Source organism: Embiotoca jacksoni, unplaced genomic scaffold (genome assembly GCF_022577435.1).
Source record: "Embiotoca jacksoni isolate LCO1_2020_lvr unplaced genomic scaffold, fEmbJac1.0.p SCAF_22, whole genome shotgun sequence".
NCBI classification, from domain to species: domain Eukaryota; kingdom Metazoa; phylum Chordata; class Actinopteri; family Embiotocidae; genus Embiotoca; species Embiotoca jacksoni.
Window position 1 is genome coordinate 3,567,501 of NW_027185363.1, and position 10,891 is coordinate 3,578,391.

Consider the following 10,891-nt stretch of genomic DNA (forward strand, 5'->3'; position numbering starts at 1 on the left):
GGTGGCAGAAGAACTTTGCAAAGAAGTTGAGGATATGCAAAGGTACCGAGAGGTTTCCAACAGGAGCTGCAACAATGCCCTGCAGATAATGGAGGAAATGCAGAACATCTCAAAACAGCCCTCAGCGATAAGCCAGATGCTCGATGAGGAGCTTAAAACCACAGTGGAGGTCCATACCAAGAAATCCTGGAGCTGATTCCAGATGCCTCAGCAAGAAAAATAATTCAGGGCTCAGGAAAAGGCTGACGAAGTAGTTTTTCATTTCAAATTCAAATTTGTTTCCGGTGTACCACTTCATGTACCTCAAATACCTTCTTAAGATAGCACATTACACATATGATGTGGTGATTCATGTCTACATGCTTTGGATGAAAACAATGATGTACAACGTAAACAGGAAACAAGTAGGTGAACAGTTCATGATGCCTCTGATGTATCTTTAATACATTTTTTATATTTTGCTTCTTCAACAGGCTGTTTTACAAAATGAGGAGATTGTTGGTGGACCAAGGTTCAAAACCGCATGAAGCAAAGTCCATTCGACATTCAGAGCGAGCCCATTGGCTGCTGAAAAGGACCTACAGCTACAGTCAAGCTGTGTATGGTTGATTTTGTTGTTAATGACTAAAACAAATTGATCACCAGCAACTGTTCATGCATGCTGGTTCTCTTCAATTTGATACCAACTTTCTTTGATGTCATGCAAAAATGGCAATAATAATCTCATGACATCAAGGTGGTCACCATTTTTAGACCCAGGTCCTGCTCTCCACCGGGGGCAGGATGGGAAACACTGGGCTTGCACATGATCTAAAAACTGATTGGTTTAAATGTTGGTTCAACAATATGACATTTTACACAAACTTCTAAATCTTTATTTAACTGGGAGATTTTGATTTAATTCGTTAATGGTAACATTTACCAGGAGGAGAGTTGGAATACATTCAGTTTAAAAAAAAAATTGTTCCAGCCCACAATATAACATGACAGGCAAGCCTACTTGACAGATCAATAACAAAAATGATCATACTGAATTTCTGCACTTCTCTCCCTGTGTCGTTTGGCTATTGATTCATGTTTTGAAAGTTTACACTTTGATAAAAACAGGACCAGCAATCAAGTCTGGGCTGATGATTTATTTAACTGATATGTCAAACTGATGATGATACTATGAGATTTCAGTAGCATGCTAAATACATGATTAAAGTAGTGGTTAATAAACACTGACTCTGTGATCAGTTTGCCTTTATATAATTTCAATAGAGTCTGAGAAATAAAACAAAAAACTGAATGAATGAATAGATTCTGATTCTGCTAATATTTTATTAAATCCTGTGTTGCTTTCATATTATCAAATCCTGCACAAATAGGGTCATTTTTTTCCCTCCTGCCTTTATTATTACCTTTCAGTGTGATCACATTTGTGAGGCTTTTTTTTTTTTTTTTTTAACCTTATTCAAACATATCCATTTGATTAATATAGTCTAAAGATGTTAAAATATCTCCAGTAAGAGCTTAGAAATGAAAAACTTCCAGATGTGATATTTCAACTGGGTGCACATGAAGTGCACATCTTTGGTGAGATCACATCAGGTGACCTGCACGAAGTTTCTCAGCTGTCAGGGAAGTCCTCATGTGTCACACTCGGGTCTATTTTTATCATCCATTCACTGCGTTTGCTATGGCATGAAGTGGGAAATACTGGACTGTAAACAGAAGATGGGTAAAACATGAGGCAATAGTTTCCACAACAGAGACAACCCAAACCTCCGCTGCGAACTCCAGTTCTGCTAAATTAACCTGATTTAGATAGTATTTTTAATGCTGTGGATTACTATAAAATGGATAGACAAAAACTTAAAATGAAAAACAAGTTTTAAGTAAAAAGTTAAATATAAACTATATCAATGAGAGGAAAATCTTCAGATTAATAAATTGGTCACCCTGAGTTCCTCAGACAGGTACAGGCTCGTGGACTAAACAGGTCCTCTGCCCCCCTTATAGTGAGCAGTGAAATGTTACTTCCATGATTTCTGTGACTCATTTTTCCTCATGTTGCCAGGAGCTGTGTTTGTTGGCAGAGTTTTGTCACTTCACATGGTGCAAATAGCCATGTATTATAAATCTGTGTCGGTACCACTTCCCTTTATAAGTTCATCTGCAGGAGAGTTGTCACTGATGCCATTACAGCGTATGCTTTATTTAGACCCGACGTGCTTCTTCCTGCCTGCACGTCATAGTTACTGTTGCTACAATATAGACAGGAAAAGGACAGAGATGCAGAGGCTGCCTCTCATTTCTAAATGAAAAGCAGATTAATTTTGTTTAAGTAGATAAAGTAAACCACATTACGTATTCAAATATGACATCAGGAAACATAATTAATTTTTCATTTAATAGTGTCCACAAACAAACCAAATCTTGACATAAAGGTTATGTTAAAGTAAGTTCAGTGGTCATCTTACTGTTGTCTGTCAGCCATATGAAAAGAAAAAAATATATTTCCATATTACTACATATTGCAATATAAATAATCTGTTATATACTCAATATACTCTCTTTATTCAGTATTATATTTTTCAAATTCAAACAAAGTTAAAGACTAAGATTAAAAGAAAAAATATTCTTAAAACATGAGGACAATCTTTTTACAAATGACATTTTGGACCTTTAATAATTGTAGATGTGAGATTTAAATTCTGTCCAGTAGATGTCAGTATAGCATTAATATATGCATGTGTTTCAACACTGAGGAAACCATGCACCACAGCAAACATTAGACATGATTTAAATACTGCCTTTTATTTGTAAAGTTATTTTTCCACACATTACTTCTAGTTTGTAGAAACTCCCTCTATCCTGAACACATTAAATATCGAGTTATATTCACTGTGTCATCTTGGAGAATTCAACAGATACACAACGTCTGATGTGTTTTCAAAGGAACCGCTTGAGGCTTTTTCTATTCATCATGTAAATGTTGACTGCTCATGGTCCTTTAGAACAACGTGTTCTTCTTTATCCATTAGGGGGAAGCATTGTGCAAGCTATTCCCTGCCTGTCCAAGTATCTTTTGTGAGTGCAGCTGTGCTTGACCGAGACCATCTATCTGCTCCTGTCTGTCTCACTCCTTCCTCTGTTGAACTGTAAAATGATCCTTTTCTCAGCTTTCCAAATGAACACAGTGATGTGACAGTGAGGTGGTCAGAATGGAGGACAATACAATATTGCATTTGTGACCATCAATACCCATGAGTGCAGAGACTGACTCTTTTGGCTGGTTCATATCCTCTGCTCCTGTAGCTCTTCTTCCAAAAATGGGTTTTATTCGCTTCAGTGGTGCAGAACCAAAAAAGGACCAAACAATAACAGCTAAGGCCCTCCACTGTATGATGATGCTGGTGAGCCTGATTCAGCTGGCAACAACCAGCACTGAAACATGTACTGTATGCCATGACAACACCAGGTGCTGTCTCATTATTTGATCTGCTTTTTCTCTTCATGTGTTTTAATGAGAGCCTAATAAACACTGCCTCTGCAACTGGCCTACATACACGTTTGCCTCGCATGCTTAATCACACTCAGGAAATGAATATTCAACAGTTCACTAACTGACCTGATGAACAACAAAGCTTGCAGATTCCGACAATGCTTTTTTCCCTTTACAGACATTTATTGTGAAACATAAAACGATGATTTTACAAGATATTTCTGATGCTAAAACTCCATTATGTTGAAGCTCTGCAAGTGTTGTTATGGATATCACTATTGAATACAGCAATAATAAGACTAGATAATATATAACACATGTAGTGGGATATACAGCACAAACACTAAGTGCAGATGTTTTCTGCATGTGTACATAATGTTCATGGTGGCGAGAAAAGAAGATTATCTCAGCATCCTAAGTCTCTTCTTGTGCTTTCATCATGACATGAGATGGAGTTATGTCAACTTCATGTTCCCTCTCTGTTTAGCTTTGAAGAGTTGCACCACCGTGTGGATTTGGACTCTTAAAAGAGCGACAGCGGAACCGTTTTACTTGTGTCACTGTGTCATTACTGTAATAACCCCTCTCTTTTCTATGCTCTGACCCTGCAGAGTGATTCATAGATGCAGACAGTGCACAGCTAAAATAGCAGCACTCAGTCGGTCACCCACTCTGGAGATTATCTCGCTGTTGCCCTGCAGGACCAGGCCAAACAAGTGTGCACAGGGACACACAAACACGCAGTCTCAGCTGATGTAGTGAATGCACAATGAGCCAATTATCTGCCTTAAGTTTAAAAAAAAAAAACATCCGCGTGTATCTTTCATTTAAAAATATCAACCAACCCATCGACCCCATACTGGTTTTTGGTTTGTTAGACAATTGAATGAGCCTGAAGTCAGGAATGACAGTAGTTCTATTTTTGGTAAAGTGGCAGTTTGGTAAAGTCCAGATGCCAGCAGATTAATCCGCAGACATATGTGCCACGACAGAATCAGCAATGCATTACTCTGTGTCCAACCCCCTTAATGTGGATTTTTGTGTGTTTTGTGTGTGAAATTCTTCTTTTCCTTTTTGCTTTTAATCTATTCACATACTGCGTCAACATCCCAGTTTTAGTTATGCATTGTTCTATTCTGGTGTTGTACACAGAAGGATAGAGATCCTTGCACAGGCAGACTACAGTATAATACACACTCACAGAGACTGTCCCAGCACTTACAGAGAGACTAAGTGCTGCAGATGTGAGGCAAAAATAGCAAGTGTTTTAGGAGGGGATTTTCTTCACATAAAAAATACAAACAGGTGTTTTCTAAATAAAACTCAATCTAAATAACTGACTCACCTGAAGTGTTGTTTTTTTTTCTCTTCTATTTCATATATCATATAATAATCTAAGAGAAATACAATCATGACATGAGGACAGAGAGCTGCATACTGTATACAGAGACAGAAGGATGGAAGTTAATGTGGAAGAAAGAAGAAGGACTCTCAGTAAAGGACAGACTGTTCAGTACAACAGTAACAGGTAGAGTGAGTTAAAGGTCGGGTCGCTCATTACGTCCAATCAAATCCAATGTCTTTCATTAATGTCGCATTTTATCTGTTACAGAAACAATATTTTTGCTGTCATGTATCAAATCTTCAGGTCAGACCTCAGACTTTTTTCTCAGGAGACCAATGTTAAATGTTATTTCTGGGCAAAAATGACTAATTATTACATTCACAGTGGTGTATGTCATGTTGGTTCTGATAACTATAGGTGAAGAGTCTTATTATAAGACATTGTAACGCCATGGTGAAATACTGAGTAAGAGCCTTAACCATGTTTTGTCTGTAACCACTCTCATATAACTCCTTTCTGTTTAATAGGTTTAATTATTTGTTTTGAGTCAATTGTGAATGCAGATTTAACTCAGTTCTTTAGCAATCAAAGATGCTATTTTATATTTTGTTGGACAAAAACAACATTATTTCCTACATCAAAGGGGCAAACTTACTCAGTTGTTTCTTCACACTGTAAGCGGATCAATCAGTTTACCTTTAAATTACTTTCTTTATGTAGATTTGTAACCCATGTAGGTTTTTTTTGTGTTTTATGCCACACAAGAAATAACCACAAATAAGTGACCAAATCAAATATAAATAGACAACGCTGGTTTAAGTAATAACACTGAGACAACATCAATCTCTGTGTGTCTGCATTAACAGGATGCAGGGGTTGCAGCTGCAGGGAAGAGTACAAAGCAAACAGGAAGTGAGGGCTGTGTTGTCTGGAAATTTCAGAGAATTTCACGACTGAAGGTGTTTTCTTCTGCTGGTGTTTGTCTTCTGTCAGTCAACTGAGTCCTCATTTACATCATGTTCCTCACATTGTTATTACTGTTCTGTATTTTACAAAACTAAATCCTCCTGAATGGTTCTGTGCTCGACATTATGGTGTTTTCAGCTAAGCTCGGACACATTAAATGTATTTGCACGCGTACGCTCTCACTCTCCCTCTCTGTGCCCAACACTCACACTCAAGCTCGAGCCCGTCTCTGTTAAATTGATCACTCCATCAGCTGGCCGCGCTCCAGCTCGCTCTCTTTTCTCCTGGCCTTCAACTGCAGCAGTGCGACTGGGATAGAGACTATGTGTATGCAGCCTGCGTGTCACCGAGCTGTTAATATGTGTGCATGTGGATGAGCACATGCAACATATCTCGAACATCCCCCAGAACAACATAATGTAGTGATATCTGCCCTTAATGCAGCTGTAAATTACTACCATACTTAGTACTTTACAAAAGCTGCAGATTTAGTGCGTAAGCGTTCTTGCTTGTTCTTCTCTTACAACATTCACAATCTGGCACTTGAACACATTAGTGTCAAATCCTTTGTTGGATAACATTTGCAGATTTCAGGGGAACCGTGACAATAGAGTTTTTTTAGTAGAGAAAGTAAAAGGAGAATACAATGCTCTCATTCTTATCTTAACCTACATTCAACTCATGTTGACTCATTTTTCCTCCAAACTGTGATTATATAATACAATATGCTGTTATTTTATCAGATGCTTTTATACAATTGTATTAAAGGCCTTCTTACAATGCTCTGGGGATGTTTCAGTCTGCCAGTGTGCCAGAATTGTGCTAGTCAAAAAGTATTACTATCACAATGCACCATCTGTTGTCATTTTCTTTCATTTTGCTTGTTTTTACAGAACATTTCAATGTCAGTTGAGTTTAATGAGCATATAGAACATTTAAACGCGTATATTTTTGATATGATTTAAACAAAAATGTGTAACCCAGGTTTTTCTCTAAAGGGTAGACAAGGTGATTGTTACCAACCCTGAGATCTGACAGTTCATCACAAGCAACAAATCTGAAGATAAAACCAAAATCTTGTGCCAAAGTGGCCGGCAATGCAGATTTCTTTGTTTCAAAAACATCACTGAAATGTTTGACAGTTAAATCTTTGTATGTATGTTGCTCTAGTCTTTACTTTGACTTCTCTACCTTATCTTGGTCATGTTAATTGTATGCACTGAAAATGTAAGTACTGTTGAGGGAAATTGAAGAACCTTCACCTTTTAGTTTAGAGAAGCACAAGTTTTCCTTCTGGGCAGGTGCTGAGAATAAAAGTTCCAGTATGAAAAGATGGTTGAGATATTCTGAGCTTGTTCTTTGCAAACAAACATACCTCTTTTTTTTTCTTCTAATAACCACTGGTCTGTAAACTGGCATCAAGTGCTGTGCTTTTTATTTGTCAATATACAGACTTCTACAATGAAGCATTATTATGAGAAAATACTAGTGGTGGAAAGTAAAGTAAATACAAGTACAACTTTAAGGTCCTTTCACTCGTATATATTTTAGAGTGAAATATTTTCTACGCCACTACATTTATCTGATAGCTTAATTTACTTTTTCAACTGCAGAGTTGTAGCAATAGTTAATACAAACAAGCTTTTAAATGCAACACATGGCTAAAGATTAAACCAGTGGGTTCCAATCTGTTTATCTTCTGACATCTTAAAATAATCTGTGTAATATGGGTCACATTTCAGATGTCTATGAGTTAACACCTTCAACAAATAGTAATTTTCTTTCCCTTTAAACTTCTGACATGGTTTCATTTCAATAAATGTTCAAATGATCCAATATCTCACCAAAAATCTAAGATGAGACATATGTCAAAATCTGAAAACTACGCTTATGCTAATACTGCTGCAAATACTTATGTACTTTTACTTAAGTATGAGTTTTCATACAGGTCTTTTAAATGTAATTGAATATTTTTACATTGGTGTATTGTTACTTTTACTTAAGTGGAGGATCTGAATATTTCTACCATCAATAGAAAATGCTGTATTACACAAACACAGTGATGATGATGACCTACTTTCTCCTGTGATTATGCAAGAAATGATTGGCTCCATTCTGTTCTTACACAAATCATTTAGATGAAGCCATTCAAAATGAAATAATAAGAAATGTAAAAACGTCTCTATTCGTTCTGTCATGAAAGAAGAGCTGGAACTTAAGTGCACACTCACACAACAGTACACACTCGTTATCTCTCAAAGAAAGACACATGCACAAACACAAGTCCGCTAATACAGTATCTATCAAACATACTCAGCCAGCTACTGTAAAATCTACTATCAGCAGGTTAAATGATGAAAAGATACTCACTTTCAAAAGAGCCAGCTGTCTGCGCACACAATACTATGTTGTCAAGAGGGCGCGAATGTACAACTAAACAGTGTGAGCTAAGAGACCGTGTGACAACTAAGCTTAGATCCTTTAACGTTTATGTTTTGTATGTATTTGCATTAATTTATCCATTTGGGGATATAACGTATAGACATTTTTTTAAAGTCAGAAACAACATTTCCAACATTTTAACTTTAAATGTAGCGTGTCTTGGTTAAAGATACAGTCCCTTTGTAACTGTAATTCTTCAGTGCATCTGTGAGTGCAATCATAGTAATTCACTGAAATAAACTTGGAGTGGATTGAGAGGATATGACTTGCATCTTCAAAAGTTCACTTTAAAGGGCCAGTTTGTAGGCTTTAGAGGGATCTATTGGAAGAAATAGAATATAATGTTCGTAATTATGTTTTCATTATGAGCAATCAAAAAGTTCAGAGACTGCTCCTGTTGTGCACAGCACTGTGACATGCTCAGACAAAGGGCGACCCTATAATCGTAGTATGTATTCAAAGTTATGTTGCTTGATCAAGATCAGCACTTGATACGTTTTCATGAGCAGTGGGTCAATGTGCATTTGCCGTTGACCTCAAAGCTGAGCAGAGAGCGCACAGCAAATTTTGAGGGAAATTTCTGGGGAACAGAAAGAAGTTGCAGCGAGTAGGGGGGGTGAGGAGGGACAATGGTGTTGTTGTGGATGACAAACTTGCATGGTTTCAATGTACTGTTAGCAGGCACAATGTCATGTTGGGGAACCAAAGTGCAATCGCACTACAGTGTAGGTCTTTTGCACTTCATGTTTTCCCTCAGATGCCTCAGAGCATCACATTAGAACTCTGTGTTGACAGTCTGACCTCGGAGGATGTATTCACGGTGCACGACTGTCCAAATAAAAAAAAAAAACACCTGGTTGCGTGCCTGACCTGAGGCGCCTACTTCGGTCTTGGACACTGAAGTTATTGCCCCTCTTGAAACGTTATTGCCACTCAAAACACCTCATTCCAATCATTGCTTAATTGGAGAGGGCTTCCTGAAGTATTTCAAGGGTCTCCATTGCCAATTTCCCATATGTTACACAAAATTTGATGTGCGCTCTGCGCTCAAGTTTTAGGTGCATGTCGAAATTGCAAATGCGCTCGTACCACCGCTCACACAAATGTGTGTTACCTCGGTGCTGATTTTGATAAAGTGCATTTTTTTGTTCTCCTGAAAATTTCTCCAAATTAATGTGTCTGTGAAGATCTATGCGAGGATAAAGATTTAGAAATGCACCACCATAACATTGTCAGAGAGTTGGAAAGACAGTTTTAAAATGTGATAAAATTCAAAGCAGCAGAAGCGGAGATGTCCCTCTGTCAAAACCTGATGGCTACATTACCCACAATGCAACAGTTTCACAAGTTTGGAGATTTGGGTGCGTATTGTTTGGAGCAGCTAATACAGCCTCTGGCTACCAGTAAACAGACTTTGATGTCTAAATATATTAGGATGTATCCCCTGACAGCCTAATGTCCTTAAAACTGTTTTGATACAGTAAAAAAAAAAAAGTAACACTCACCTAAAACATTTGGACTACTCAGACTTAAATTTCACAGTAAGTTGTAATCACAAAAAGATGAATCTAAACTTTGACCTATGTAACCCCAAACTACCACAAATCAAAGTTCGAGGCCACGACTAAATGGCAGAGTGTACAGTCAAAGCAAAGCATCAGCAACACTAAATCTATCTGTCTCTTAAAATCTCTTAAAATCTCCTCTTCTAACATATACAAACACACAACTCAAAGGACACAAAGATGTTTACAACTCAGTTTTGGGCGGCTGATTTCTGTTTCCCTTCTAATCTCATTGTGTCTCTGCTGGCCTCTGATCTTTAGCATTTTCAACATTCCAGCCATCTGCTGGTCTGGTTTGCCTGGCAGCACCGCAGCAGCACTAAACTGAACAGACTGATGGGTGCTTCAACTTTTATTTCCCTGTCGGTCTCCTCAGTTAGACAGAAAAATGGACAAAAACTTAGACAGAAAGAAGTCTTGAACAAACTCCCTCTCCATGCCAGCTTTTACAAAAAGGTAGTTTATCAACACATTCCATTACGTGCTGTGAGAGCACCCCCAGTCACACTGGTCACACTGTTGCACAACCACCGCAGACAGAAATGTTTTCTGAAACACGATGTTAATCTGAAAGTGAGAGTCAGTGGGTAGAGTTTTTAAGGGTGAGGGGACAACAAATACTTTTAATGGGTCGCCTCAACATGTCACAAAAAAGGAGTTATGAGCAATGAAATGCTGGTGTATCACCAGACGTTTTACAGAGAAAAAGGTTATGTTTGTTTCCTTTTTGATTTTCTAAAGGTGACATGCAACAATGTGGTTGGAAGAGACAGGATGTTAAAAGGTCATACTGTGGTTTGTTTGTTTTTGGCATCTCTCCCCACATCTACTATTAACTTTGCTGTCACTTTCCCTGACATTTTGTTTTACCTATATTAGAAAGAGTACACAGGCAGTTTCTGAGTTGTTTCAGAGAAGTTGTTCATATTCTCAAAATAAGAAAACTGCGTCTGTGACTTAAAGCAGTGTGACAGGTTTAATCAGACTGAAAACCATTTTAATATAACCATTAACCCAAATATGGGCCTTTTAACTACTATGATTAACCATCATATTCCAAAAATCCCCAAAAGATTTGAGATT